Source organism: Triticum aestivum, chromosome 5A (genome assembly GCF_018294505.1).
Source record: "Triticum aestivum cultivar Chinese Spring chromosome 5A, IWGSC CS RefSeq v2.1, whole genome shotgun sequence".
NCBI lineage: Eukaryota > Viridiplantae > Streptophyta > Magnoliopsida > Poales > Poaceae > Triticum > Triticum aestivum.
In genome coordinates, this window is record NC_057806.1 from 114,763,159 (window position 1) to 114,777,619 (window position 14,461).

The following is a 14,461-nucleotide window of genomic DNA, read 5'->3' on the forward strand; positions in this document are numbered from 1 at the left end:
GAAGGAAAAATATGAATTTCATCAAAAATGTTGAATCTGGTCCAAAATTGCAGTGGGCGAATTTTGAAATATTTGAACTGAGGAAGAGTGGATCAAGATGGATCTTGGTTGGGGTGCTAAGGACTAGCCAGGGGAGTTGGTTTGGGGTCAAAACTTAAATTAAAAATGGTACTTCCTTTGAAAAGCACCTAGGTCCAAGATAAAAGGCAGAATTAGTTTTGGAGCAAAATAAATGGAATAAAAATTCAAAAATGGGTTGGACTTGTTGGGAATGAATACTAGACTTGACCCAAAGTGGAGGGAGAGGTCATGGAGGGCAGATGTCAAAATGAGACATGGTAAAGGAGAGTAAAATTTTCAAATGAGAGGGGGATAAACCCAAAATCCTTAGGGTTTTCTTTTTAGCAGAAGAAATTCCAAATATGAATTTGAGTAGAGGCAAGACAAAAAAATGAAAAGCTCTCAAGGCCAAAAATCAAGGTTGACAAGAGTACAAAAATATTTGTCATAAAAGTTTTTTTAAGGGGGAGAGGGTTTAAGAAAAAAATTAAATAGCTTCCTCCAAATCACATAAAGATTTTGATAAAAAACAACTTAAAATTTTTGGAGTGTCACATGAAGTGAATGCAGTTGCCTCAACTGCTCCAAAGTTCATGCATTGGTCTGAGAAGCCTATCAGTTGGAGCTGTACTGACCACCAGGAAGTGATGCCTTGTCCAGATTCCTATACCCTGGTGTTGGATGCTACCCTTGCAACGGAGAGGCGAGCAGCTCGGTTCTCCCGGATTCTGATAGATGGCGGTAGCAGCATCAACATCCTTTACCGTGACACCATGGAGAAGTTGAAGATCAAAGAGAAGCAACTGCTACCCAGTTGGACTGTGTTTCATGGCATTGTGCCCGGCTTGTCCTGCTCACCAATCGGCAAAGTCAAGATAGATGTCCTCTTTGGAGACAAGTATCATTTCCGCCGAGAAGCGATTTGGTTTGAGGTGGTTGACCTGGAGAGCCCTTACCATGTGCTCCTAGGCCGGCCTGCTCTAGCCAAGTTCATGGCAGTGCCTCATTATGCCTACCTCAAGATGAAGATGCTAGGAACCAAGGGCATTATCACGATCAGGGGAGACTATGAGAAGTCGTCCGCCTGTGCTATAGCCAGCAGCCGGTTGGCTGAGTCCCTTGTGATTACTGCTGAGAAGAAGCTCTTGGAACGGGTGGTGGCCATGGCCGACAAGCAGCCGGACATATCCTCAGAACCCAAAGAGTCACAGACCCAGGGCTTGTTCCAGCCGGCCAAAGAGACAAAGAAGATTCCCTTGGACCCTGAGCACCTGAAGAGGCACGTTGTCATAGGTGCCAATCTTGATAGCAAATAGGAAAGCGAGCTCGTGGATTTCCTTTGTCAGAATCGGGACATCTTTGCATGGTCCCCCAAAGACATGTCAGGTGTTCCGACGGATTTCGCCGAGCACAAGCTACACGTCAGATCAGATGCCAAGCCAGTCAAGCAACCCCTCCACCGACTGTCGCAGGAGAAGAGAAGAATTGTTGGAGAAGAGATCGCCCAATTGTTGGCAGCCGACTTCATCATGGAAGTTTTCTTCCCAGAGTGGCTCGCCAGCCCAGTCCTTTTGCTGAACAGGAAGAACAAGTGGCACATGTGCATTGATTACACCAGTCTCAACAGCCTGCCCCAAGGATCCGTTTGCATTACCCTAGATTGACCAAGTGATAAACTCCACAGCCGGATGCGAGGTGTTGAGTTTCTTGGATGCCTACTCAGGTTACCACCAGATCAAGTTGAACACGACAGACCGCCTTCATCACAACATTCGGAGCCTTCTGCTACCTCACCATGACACTCGGCCTGAGAAATGTCGGTGCCACATTTCAGTGTTGCATGCAGAAGTGCCTCCTCAAGCAGCTCAGCAGAAATGCCCACATCTATGTAGACGATATTGTGGTGAAGACGGAGAAACACGGTACCTTCTTGGAAGATCTCAAGGAAACTTTTGAAAATCTGCGCCGGTTTCAAATCAAGCTCAACCCAGAGAAATGCGTCTTTGGAGTACCAGCCATCTAGCACCTTGGCTTCCTGGTTTCAGAGCGCGGCATAGAGTGCAACCTTGTGAAGATCAAGGCCATCGAGACGATGGAGAAACCCACCAGACTGAGAGACGTCCAGAAGTTCACCGGCTGTTTGGCATCCATCAGCCGTTTCAGAAGTCGGCTAGGCGAGAAGGCTCTTCCCCTGTACCAGCTCATGAAGAAGACCACTCATTTTGAGTGGAATGACAAGGCAGACGAAGCTTTTCTCTAGTTAAGGAAGATGTTGAACATGCCGCCTGACCTGGCGGCTCCGACTGCTAAAGAGCCCATGTACCTCTACATCACCGCCACCAGCTGGGTGGTCAGCACAGTCATGGTGGTAGAGCGCCCAGAAGACGGCAGGGCACAGCCAGTCCAGAGGCCTATGTACTATTTGAACGAGGTGCTATCATCCTCGAAGCAGAACTACCCTAACTACCAGAAGATGTGCTATGGCATGCACTTTGCCGCCAAGAAGATGAAGCCATACTTTCAAGAGCACCCAATCACGGTTGTCTGCACTTCGCCACTTACCAAGATCATTGACAACAGAGATGCATCTGGATGAGTGGCCAAATGGACCATCGAGTTGCCCCCTACACCATCTTCTACCAGCCGTGCACCACCATCAAGTCCCAAGCACTGGCCGACTTCCTTGTCGACTGGGCCGATACCCAATACCTGCCGCCAGCTCCAGACTACACTCATTGGTGAATGCACTTTGATGGCCCGAAGATGCAAACCAGTTTGGGAGCCGGCGTTGTTCTCACATCTCCCAAAGGTGACAAGCTCAGATACACATTGCAAATCCATTTCGCCGTCTCCAACAATGTATCCGAGTATGAAGCACTAATACACGGCCTCCGGTTCGCCAAAGAGATCGGCATCCGCCGGATCCTGTGCTATGGCGATTCCGACTTGGTGGCCCAACAGTCGTTTGGCGACTGGGACGCCAAGGATGCAAACATGGTGAGCTACCGCTTCCTCGTCCAGCAAATCAGCGGATACTTTGAAGGGTGTGAGTTCCTCCACGTGCCATGAAACGACAACGAGCAGGTGATGCCTTAGCATGGATCGGCTCCACCCGCTAAGCCATACCAGCTAGCGTTTCCCTTCATTACCTCCGCAAGCCGTCGATCAAGCCTTCTCCAGAGTCTGAGTCCATCTTCGTGCCAACTCCTCCCGAGGCAGTAGGATCCGACTCAAGGGCTGTAGCAGTCACAACCCGGCCCGGGGGCTGCAGCAGTCAGCCCGGGGACTTCACCAGGCGGCTCGGGGACTGCAACAGTCGCACCTGGCCCAGGGACTTCACAACCCGGCCCGGGGGCTGTAGCAGTTGGCCAGGAGACTTCAACGATGCAGCAGGTGACAACCAACTCCAACCCGCCACCTCCCAGCCCATCCGCCCCAGTACATGTGGCTATAGTGGCAGTAGAAGAAATTCAAGCACCATCATGGGCGGAGCCCATTCTCATGTTTCTGGTGAACAGAGAGCTGTCGGCCAATGAGATCTCGGCCCGGCAAGTGCGGTGCCGAGCAGGAGCCTACACGATAGTAAACCGAGAGCTTGTCAGACGCAGTGTGACTGGAGTCTTCCAGCGCAGCGTAGAACCAGAGAAGGGCGAAGCAATCCTCAAAGATATCCACCAAGGCAAGTGCGGCCACCATGCGGCTTCCAGATATCTTGTTGCCAAAGCTTTCCACCCTGGTTTCTTCTGGCTGACTTCTTTGGAGGACGCCAAGGAGTTGGTCAGGCATTGCAAAGGGTGTCAAAAGTTCAGCTCCCAGCAGCATCTACCGGCCTCTGCACTCAAGACCATCCCCCCTGGCTTGGCCTTTTTCCGTCTGGGGGTTGGACATGGTGGGACCTTTCAAGACAGCACGTGGCGGCATGACCCATTTTCTCATTGTCGTGGACAAGTTCACCAAGTGGATTGAAGCAAAGCCAATCAAGAAGTTGAATGGTCCGACTGCTGTAACCTTCATTGCAGACATCACCACCCGGTACGGAGTACCACACAGCATCATCAGCAATAATGGCACAGACTTTGCCAAGGGAGCCTTTGCCAAACGATTGGACTTAGCGTCTGTTGCCCATCCGCGGTCAAACGTTGAAGTCGAGCGAGCAAACGGCCTCATCCTGGCATCAAGCCCCGATGGTCGAGCCACTGGAGCGGTCGGTCGGCTGCTAGATCGACGAGCTGCCGGCTGTCCTCTGGAGCCTCCGTACCAGCTTCACTCCATTCTTCCTCATTTACGGTGTCGAGGCCGTCATCCCAACTGACATTGAGTTTGACTCACCTCGCGTCACCATGTACACGGAGGCGAAGACGAAAGAGGCGCGAGAAGACAGCATCGATCTGCTGAAAGAGGGTCGGCTGTTGGCACTCAGCCGGTCCGCCATCTACCAGCAGAGTCTGTGCCGCTACCATAGTCGGAAGGTCAAGCCAAGATCCTTCCAAGAGGGAGACCTTGTGCTCTGACTGATCCAGCGAACACCCGGCCAGCACAAGCTCTCGGCCCCTTGGGAAGGCCCCTTTGTCATCAACAAAGCACTGGGCAACGACTCCTGCTACCTCATCGACGCGCAAAAGCCCCGAGCACGCAAGAGAGACGATTCGAGCAAGGAATCAGAACGCCGATGGAACGCAAATCTCATTCGAAAATTTTACAGTTGATTCAGTATGTACCATATGCTACCTTTTGTATTAAGTACTAAGACATCGGATGCCTCGAGGAGCACTCGGGGGCTACCCTCATTATCTATATGATAAGTTCTATGCCTATGAATACGTTATTTCATTATTCTTCTTGGCACCGGGTTCGACCAGTCGGCCTGGGGGGCTTCCGCCTTGTACTATGTGAATGCTACCTGCAGTCGGATGAGTAGTGTGACGGCACCTAAGCCCTCTCTTGCCACAAGCCGCAGCTCGCAGAGCGACTGTCCAGCCGGCAAGAGTTAAAGGCAGGAAATGGTGCCCACAAGAAAAATGGCTAAGGACTAAATCATTTTCATAGGCTGAGCCGGCTCCTCACCTCGCCGACCGACTGCTGAGCAGCCGGCCAGCAGGTTTCTGACTTTAATTGCTACACTCTACCAATGGCTAAAGTACTTGCCTTCCCAAAGCAGCCAACTACTTGACCCAGCCACAGAACGCAGAGCGGCTGTCTGGCTGGCCAGACGGCAGCCAAGGGAAGGCGGCAAAAGGAAAAAAGCCAAGGGAGTAAAAAAGCAAGACAAGTCAGAAATTGACAAAGACAATTTACACAGCAAAAGTCCCTTGGCCTACATTCAACAGAGTTTGAATACACCCCCAGCGGGTGGAACTGCGCAAGTCTAACAAATTTGTTCGAAGAGATTAGAAAGCAGGAAAGAAAGATAACTTGGCTGCCTAGGCCAAAGGAGCAGCAGCCGGATCAGAAGGGTCGGCGAAGGTCGAGGCTCCGGGTACTGGAACGGCCGTCTGGTTGGTCTCATCTTGGTCGGCATCAGTGACAGTCGGCTCGTTAGCATGCCATCCGTTGGTTGACACCTGGTCAGGATGAGGTCGGCCACCGTCTCCACCGTCCTGCACATCGGCTTCGCCATCCTCATCCTTATCTTCATCCTCCTCGCCTTCATCACTGGAGATGATCTCCTCCACCAAGTCCTCACCGCCTTCAGGGTTCAGCCCAAACCAGTTGGGCGGCACCTCGACGCTCGCTTCATCTAGCTCCGGGAGGAAGACACTGGTGTCTGTGTACTCAGTGATCGCCGCGGCGCGGTGATAGAGCTGGGGAGCTAGCGCCTCCAACTCCTCACCCGCTTCGGCATGGAGAGTGGCCAACTGGTCCAAGTTCAGCCCAGGGTACCACCCCTTGACGAACTCCAGAGCTCGTTGTGCACCTACCCGGGCGGAGGAGCCTTTCCATGCCTCAAAGCGGCCAATCGCCACCTCCAACCAGTCGGAGGTCCGGCTGGTGGTGCGCAGAATGGGAGTACCCAGCCAGAGGGCGGAGACCACCTGGGCTCCAGCGCGCTGAAGACTGCGGATAGCCCGATGCGCCTAGATGGCAAGCATCTGCTCAGCAAGGGTCCGAGGGGCGTTGGGCGCGATTGTCGCGCCAGCCAGCCTCCGCTCGTCGCTGCGAGCCTTCACGGCTTGGCTGGCGGCGACGGAGTAAACAGGGAAATATTCTGCATAAAAACAAAAAAGAAGTATGAGACTAGAAGCTGGCTCATAAGACAAGACGGCAAGCGGAATAAAAAAAGAAGGATGACTCACCATCGAGTAGGTCCTCGATTTTGCCGTAGCCGTCCGACAAGGCCTTCTCCTTCTTGGCCCAGTCTGAGCGTTGAGTCTCGAACTAGGCCTAAAGGGCCTCCTCCGCGTCCTTGAACTTCTGCAGCTTCGCCTGGTTCTTGTCCGCCTGGTCAGCCAGCTGCTTTGCTAGATGGTCTCGCTCCCGCTCCATCTTGAGGTGCTCCTCCTCCTTGGCATGCAGCGCGGTTTGGGCTTCGCCCATTTGCTGCCGCAAGGCGGCATTGGCTCCTGCAGAAGACAAGGGTGAGAAGAGGTCAGCGAATCAACAAGGAAAGAAGTAGTTGCCGGAAGATCCGACCCGACTGCTCAGCAGTCGGCCCGAAGCTCGGGGGCTACACCCCGTGGGTGCACTGGCGCGCCCCCGCGAGACTAAGGATTGAGCAATTCAATGAAAGAAAAAAGAAAAGGTAGTTGCCGGAAGATCCGACCTGACTGCTCAGCAATCGGCCCGAATCTCGGGGGCTACACCCCATGGGTGCGCTGGCGCGCCCCCGCGAGAATAAAGAATAGAGTGCTTACTCCGGTTGTTTGTCAGCTCGGCGGTCTGCTTAGCCATCTCCTAGACTTGGGAGTTGTAGGCGGCCGCTCGAATGTTGTGGTAGTCCCGCAACAGAATCAACAGAAGAGAAGAAAGGGTCACCACTTGGAACTTGCCTTTAAGTTCCGAGCCGCCTGCTCAGCAGCCGGCCCGGAACTCGGGGGCTACACCTAGTGGGTGTGCTGGCGCCCCCACAAAAGATTGCAATGTTTGAAAGCAAGAGCATAAGGAGCATACCCGGACGGCAGCTCATGGCGCTAAGAACTTCTTCGTATAGTCCTGGAGGGCGTCGCCTTGGGCCTGAAGCATGGAGAGGACTTCCTGTGCAGCCTTGTGCAGGACGCCCATCCCGCCCCCAGACGTCCACTCCCACGGGACGGCACTAGTGGCCTCCGCCTCTGGGGCCGACGAGCTCGAGGCTCCGACTTCCTGAGGCCGCGGCGCTGAAGTCGCCTTCGTCACATGCCGGCGCATCGGTGTGCGGAAGACGGGAGTCACCCCCACAACCAGCTCGCCGCTGACTCGAGGCGCCGACAGCGCGTCAGGCCGACTGCCCTGAGCCTCGGCAGCCGGCATCTGTTGGGACACCTCCGTCCTCGAGATGACGGCATCGCCTCCCTCCCTCACCATGATCGGCTGGTCGTTACCGGCTCCTCTAGTTGGCGTCGGGATCCCTGTCGCCGGTGGCATGGAGCACAGCGGAATGACCAGCTGTGGAGCCTGGCCACCCATGGCTGGTCCCTCTTGCGCCTTGGCCGCCGTGTCCGCCTCGGCCTTGATTGCCTCCTCCTCTTGGCCCTTGGCCGCTGCATCGGCCTGAGCCTTGGCTGCCACGTCCGCCTCCACCTGCGCCGCCTTGGCCACGTCCGCCTTCGCCTGCTCCACCCTCTCCTTCTCCTCATGTGCCTCCCGCGCGTTCTTCTCCATCGCCTCCCGGAGGTCAGCGAGCGGGTCTATGCAGCGGGTGGTTGCAGAGCCCTCCATCCCCCCAATGATGGAGGCGGAGGCCGACCGCTCAAGAGAGAGCGGGCTCTGTTCACACAAGACTAGAAGAATTCAGAGAAGATTCACGAAAAGACACAGAAAGGACAGAGGAAGACATAAGGGAAGATATGCTCTTACGCGATCACTGTTGGCAGCAGCTTCGGGGCCCTCTGGAACCGGGCTGCCTTCGCTGCGGTCTCCTCCCGCCTGGTCGCCGCGACCGAGCCCTTGGGCTTCTTCGGCCGACCGCCTTGCAGCTGCGCGCCCGCTCGGTGCTTCGGTGCGCCGCCTGGTGTGGGTGGCGCCGCTGAGGAGCTTGCCCCCGCCATGTTGGCAACCGGCTGGCGGTGCGGCTCGGCCTCCTCCTCGTCGTCATCCGGCCACGTCTCAACGCCACCTCCTCCAGCGGGGCTGCCTGCCACGTCGCCACCGCCTGTGGCATCGTCTTCCAAGGCGGCCACCCCCAAGTCTCGGCCATCCGCGTCGCTCACCGCTCAGTCCGGCAGGTACTCATGGCCTTGCAGCAGGGCATCGGCTGCCTGCTAGGTTGTGAGGAGCTATGACACGTCCGACTGATCAGTCGGCAAAGAAGAACTCGGCAGAAGAAGAAAAGACAAAGAAAGAAAGGAGAGTCGGGAGCTTACGGCAAGAGGCGGATGCGCACGGGAGTACGCCGTTTGCCGAACTACCAGTCCGACTCCGAGAGCTTTCAGTTTGCGATCTCGTTCACCATGCGGGACACCTTCGTGGCCGGCATCTCCTGGGAGGATAGCCGGCAGGGGTCTCGGTGCCCACTCATCTGACTGATCATGTGAGGCCGGCCTTGGAGGGGGAGAACCCAGCGCACCATGAAGGCGGTCAACATGCCGGACGCCTGGAGACCCTCCAAGTCCGTCATCTCCTTAAGCCTGGCGACGGCGGCGGTGGAGGCGGGCGACAGACGCTTTGGCTTAAAGGTCCAGTTGGTCCGCGGCTCGGCCGATGGGCCGGCTTCGTAGGCCGGCAGGTTGATGAAGTCCAGCGCCGGGTTGACGTTCTTCACATAGAAGTACGACTTCTGCCATAGCTTGACGGACTGGGTCAAGGTGATGGACGGGAAGCGGTTGCCGGCTCCTGGGCACCGCACTGCGACGAAGGCGCCGCACTGAGTTGCCTCATCCTTAGCGGAGACGCCAATTTTGGTGTAGAAGAACTCCCCCCATAGCTCGAGTGTGGGGAGAACGCCGAGGTAGCCTCCGCACAACTTGACGAAGGCCGATAGTAGCACCACCGTATTCAGTGTGAGGTTGTGCGGCTGGAGATTGTAAAATTGGAGAAAGGAGCGGAGGAAACTGCTCACCGGTAGGCTGATGCCCCGGAGGAAATAACAATGTAAGATGACGCGCTCTCCTTCTTCCGGCGCCGGCGAGATCTCCTCCTCCGGCGGGACGCGTGCCTTGACGTAGCCCTCGCCGGGCAGCCGCCGCATGTTGCGGAGGTAGGTGATGTGGTCTTCCATAACATTTGAGCTGTCCCAGTCGCCGGCTCGCGCTCACGCCATGGAAGCTCGAGGTTGACGGAGAAATGGCGCGGCGGAAGGGCCGGGCATGGTGACGACGGGCCGCGGCGGCACTTCGGCGTGTTGCGGGAGTGCCGAGGCGGCAGAAAGAGAGAAGAGGAAGAGCAGGGCAAAGAGAGAGGAGGGCGCGCCAGCCAGAGCCGCCCCCTCCTCCCCCTACTTATAGCCCTGGGCTGCGAAGCCGAGGGGATGGGGCATGGGGATCGTGGGGTTAATTGTGCCCACGACCCCACGACCCCACATTAACCGCACAATAACGGCATGGAGTAATCACACCCCGGAATCCCAACCATCTGCCTTGGCCACAGCACATCCACGCGCGTGCCGAGGCCCATTAGTGGTGGGCCCCGGCCTACGGCAATATCGCATCATGCACGTGGGCTAGCAGGCGGCCTGGTCAGCTAGCGCCACATGGCGCGCAGATAGCTGGCGGTGAGCCTCGCGCCTGGCTGGCACGCCACCTGGCTCCCTCCGCAACGTTTCAAAAACCACCAGGCAGCCCGCCTGGTCGTGTTCGGCTCCTGGCAGCCGGCGTTCCAGAAGACGGACGAAGCAAGATCGATGAAGCACTTAGAGTAGGAAGCTGTTGAACCCCCTCGCCTCTTTCAGTCACGGCGCCCCACCAGCTTCGGGGACTACTGTTGAAGTAATTAGCCACGGGTAGCCTCATCAGCTCCCCATGGCGTTACAAGACATCGGGGTCGGCTGCGCCCCTCAAGAATCAAAGACCAAAGCGTCACCTTCTAGCAGCCGGCTAGTCCAAGCGGCCGGCTGCCAGAAGACGGCAAGGCCCAGAGGGCGGCCTCAAAGTGGACCGACTCCTAGCAGGTGACCTCTAGAGAGGCCGGCACCTAGCAGGCAGCCCCAAGCGTCCTCAGAGTCTGCACCCACATAAATATGATGAGACGGGGCGTGGCTACAGTGCGCCCTGCCACCCCCAAACCTAGGGCCAACCGTGGCCACAGTGCACGGTACCAGATGAAGATCTCCCGTTCGGTGCGGCACTGTTGCCACTCCACCCATGACAACACCTATGGCAGAGAAGGCCATGCCTCCACTACGGGCTGTCGGTACGGTCCAAAGGTGGTGGGCCTTACCTGTCAGTGAGAAGCCAGAAGGCGGCGACCACGGACCAGCCGACATGAGGGGAGGCCGACTCCTAGCAGGCGGCCCTCCCCTCCCACAAAGTCCGTGCGCCATTAATCAGGAGAAATGGGGAATGGCTACAGTGATCGCCCGCCAGGCGGCGGTACTGTAGCCACGCCTCCTCGACAAAGCATGCATCATTACGAGCATCGCTACAGTGCTGAGCAGCCAGCAAGACCTGCGTGCAGCGGGCACGGCCTGTCGGCCAAGTATGAGACAGCCGGCGGGCCTCATCAGCTAGCAGAGAAGCTGGCCACCAGAGACACTGACAGTCGGGTCCTACACCCGGCAAGATTACCTTCGTACCCCTAGGGTAGGCCTATATAAACCCCAGGGAACCCATGCAAAGGGTTCAGACCTTAGTTCATTCACACATCCATATAGATAGAGGAAGCTAGGGCTAGCCTTGTTCTTCTTCCCCCTCTAGAGAAACAGCTCAAGGAGCAAGCTTGTAGCCACCATTGTTGCTTGAGTGATCATGCACAGAACCCACAGAGCAGGACTAGGGGTGTTATCTCCTAGGAGAGCCCCGAACCTGGGTAAGATTCGTCGTCGTGCATGTTTGCGCCTTATCCCATTTCCTGGCACCCGCGACGTACTATTAGCCCCGTCCATGATAAGCCATCATTTGGCATATGTCGCACAACACCCCCGACACATGCTATCTTGAGGGAAGCCACTAGTGAAACCTATGGCCCCCGGGTCTAGTTTACATCATATAAGTTTCCAATCTACAATTCTAGTTTACTATTTAGTTTGCAATCTTTACTTTCCAATTTATACAACAAAAATACCAAAAATGTTGATCTTATTATCTTTATCAGATCTCACTTTTGCAAGTGGACATGAAGGGATTGACTACCCCTTTATTGTGTTGGTTGCAAGGTTCTTGATTGTTTGTGCAGGTACTAGGCGATTTGCGTGTAGTCTCCTACTAGATTGATACCTTAGTTCTCAAAAACTGAGGGAAATACTTACGCTACTTTGCTGCATCACCCTTTCCTCTTCAAGGGAAAACCAACGCATGCACAAGAGGTAGCACCGACCGGAAAGTTGCTCTCGGTTGCGCACAAGTGAGGACGAAGTGCGCAGCAAAGACTAGTATTGATCTATGGGGCTAGTCTAGATGCCGCCAGGAGTAACGACCACCAGTGGGTGTGTCCGGAGCGTTACAGCCGCCCTAGCACACCCACTGGGTGTAGCCCTCGAGATTCAGGCCAACTATGTAGTAGTTGGGTCAAATCTTAAATGCTCTGACTTGTGATGATCCCTACTCTCTATCGGTGTCCAAAACCGGCCGATCTCGGGTAGGGGGTCCCGAACTGTGCATCTGAGGATCGAAGGTAACAGGAGACAAAGTGGGGGCGATGTTTACCTAGCTTCGGGCCCTCTTAGTGGAGGTAATATCCTACTTCCTGCTTGATTGTCTTTGATGAGTACAGGGGTTACAAGGACCTCAAGATCATAATGGCTAAACCCTACATGTCTAGCCTATATGACATGTGATAGCCTCTACGGACTAAACCCTATGGTTTACATAGACACCGGAGGGGCCTAGGGTTGTACAGAGTTGGTTTACAGAGAAAGGAAACTACACATCCGGACGCCAAGCTTGCCATCCACGCAAAGGAGAGTCCCATCCGGACATGGGAAAAGGCCTTCTATCTTATATCTTCATGGCCCATCAGTCCAGCCCATGTCACATAACCCGGATGCCCGGGGACCCCATAATCCAGGACTCCCTCAGTAGCCCCTGGACCAGGCTTCAATGACGATGTGTGCGGCGTGCAGATTGTCTTCGGCATTGCAAGGCGAGTTCCTCCTCCGAACACTCCAAAGCAGTCTTCCGAACGAGTGAATTGTATCCGGCTCCGTATGATAGTTACAACCCTCAACCACAAAGGCAGAATATCCAATCGAAGTAAGTGATGTCCACTGACAACTTTTTCGGGTAAACATTACGTCTCGCCTTTATTATTTTGAACAATTTTCTGGCCTCCGGCTTCACGTTTCGAGACGCAGCCTCCATTGACACATCTTGTCAAAGTAGAGATTGTATCCCCTTATTGCAGGATTCCCATCAATACGGGTTTGGGTAATCCAACCGTGCCATTCACACGACCCCTTGGGAACAGGCAAGTTTTAAGGCTTTAGGGGGGCGCTCGATATTCACGGCCTATATAAACGGATAAAGATCCCTTCTTTTTACCCCACGCCTTCTTCCTTCCTTAGCCTTCCCATCCTCGAGCTCCAGCTCCCGAGTTTTGATCTTCCCCATCGCCAACCCTTCCAGCCATGTCTGGATCCGGTTCTCCAGGCAAGTCGGTGGCCTCCTCCGTCATAGAGAAGGACGTCAAGGAGCTCCGGGAGGCGAGGTACTTCACACCAGAAATCGCACACAGGCTCCCTGCCAAAGAGCAAGTCATCCCCACTCCAGAGCCCGGCGAGAGGGTTGTGTTCATCCCTCACTTCCTCCGCGGGTTAGGGTTTCCCCTCCATCCCTTTGTCCGTGGCTTGATGTTCCACTACGGGCTAGATTTCCACGATCCGGCCTCGAATTCGTTCCTCCACATTTCGGTGTTCATCGTCGTATGCGAGGCGCTACTCCACATTCCCCCACACTTTGCCCTCTGGTTCAAAGTCTTCAATGTGAAGCCAAAGGTCGTCGATGGGCAGCATGCGGACTGCAGCGGCGCCATGGTGAGCAAGCTCCCCAACACCACCTGGCCCAAAGGGGCCTTCATGGAGACCGTGAAGGTGTGGCAGCAGGAGTGGTTCTACATCACCGAACCCCGTGGTACCAAATGAGCCGCCACTCCTAAATTTAGATCCGGACCCCCTATGCGACTCTCATCGTGGACCAACAAGGGTCTGGGCTGGGTCTCGACTAACGAAGTGACGATGCTGCAAAAGCGCGTCAAGAGTATGATAAACAAGAACACCAGTCTCACCGACGTGATTCAGGTGATGCTCTTCCGCCGGATCCTCCTGTGCCAACACCGGCCTCTCCTCATGTGGGAGTTTAATCCGGAGAGCCCCTGGACCCTGCAACTCTTCTTCGGCACAACACATGAAGAGATCTGGAAACTGATTTTCAAAGCACAGAAGACGTGGCCAGAGAAGACCGAAGACATCGGTCTCGACAGTGCGAATCCGGCTACTGAGGTAAGTATTTTACTTCCGAACACAATTTCGGTCCACATGTCAGAGGGTATACTAAGATGTACATTCCTCATTCAGGTCTGGATAGCGAAGGCGGAGCAGATCAGGTGTCCGGTCCCACTACCCGAAACCCAGCCAATCCTCTACTAACGAGGATGCCGGTCCCGGCGCCCTGTCAGGCGCCGTAGAAAAAGGCCAAGAAGAAGAGCAAGGAGGCCAAAGGTGGCCGATGTAAAGGTAGTCCGGACGCCGTGTCCGGAGAGACCAAAGCTCACTCCTCCCACGAGGGAGATGAAGACGAAGAGGAGGAGGAGGCAAAAAGCAATTTTCCTCCTAAGGGGAGGAAGAAGAAAAGGGCGGCCTCCGTAGACCCAGAGGTAGAGGCATCCAAGAGGGGGAAAATATCCCTCTCGGATGGCTCGGATTCGGATGTCGAAGCCATCCCGAGTGGCGCCCCAGGTCGAAGCCCCTCGCCGTATCGTAAGTATCCGAGGATGCCTTACATATGTCTAGTCTTTATGATTGTAGTCTAACACATTGTATGGTGTAGTCCGGCCTGCGATCTCCCCCAACAATCATCATCGACGGGGAATTCTCTGGAGCCTGGGATGGTGGAGAGCGAGACGCCTCCACGAGCCTCCCCACCAACTGCCATGGACGACACCGAAGTGTTGTCCCGAA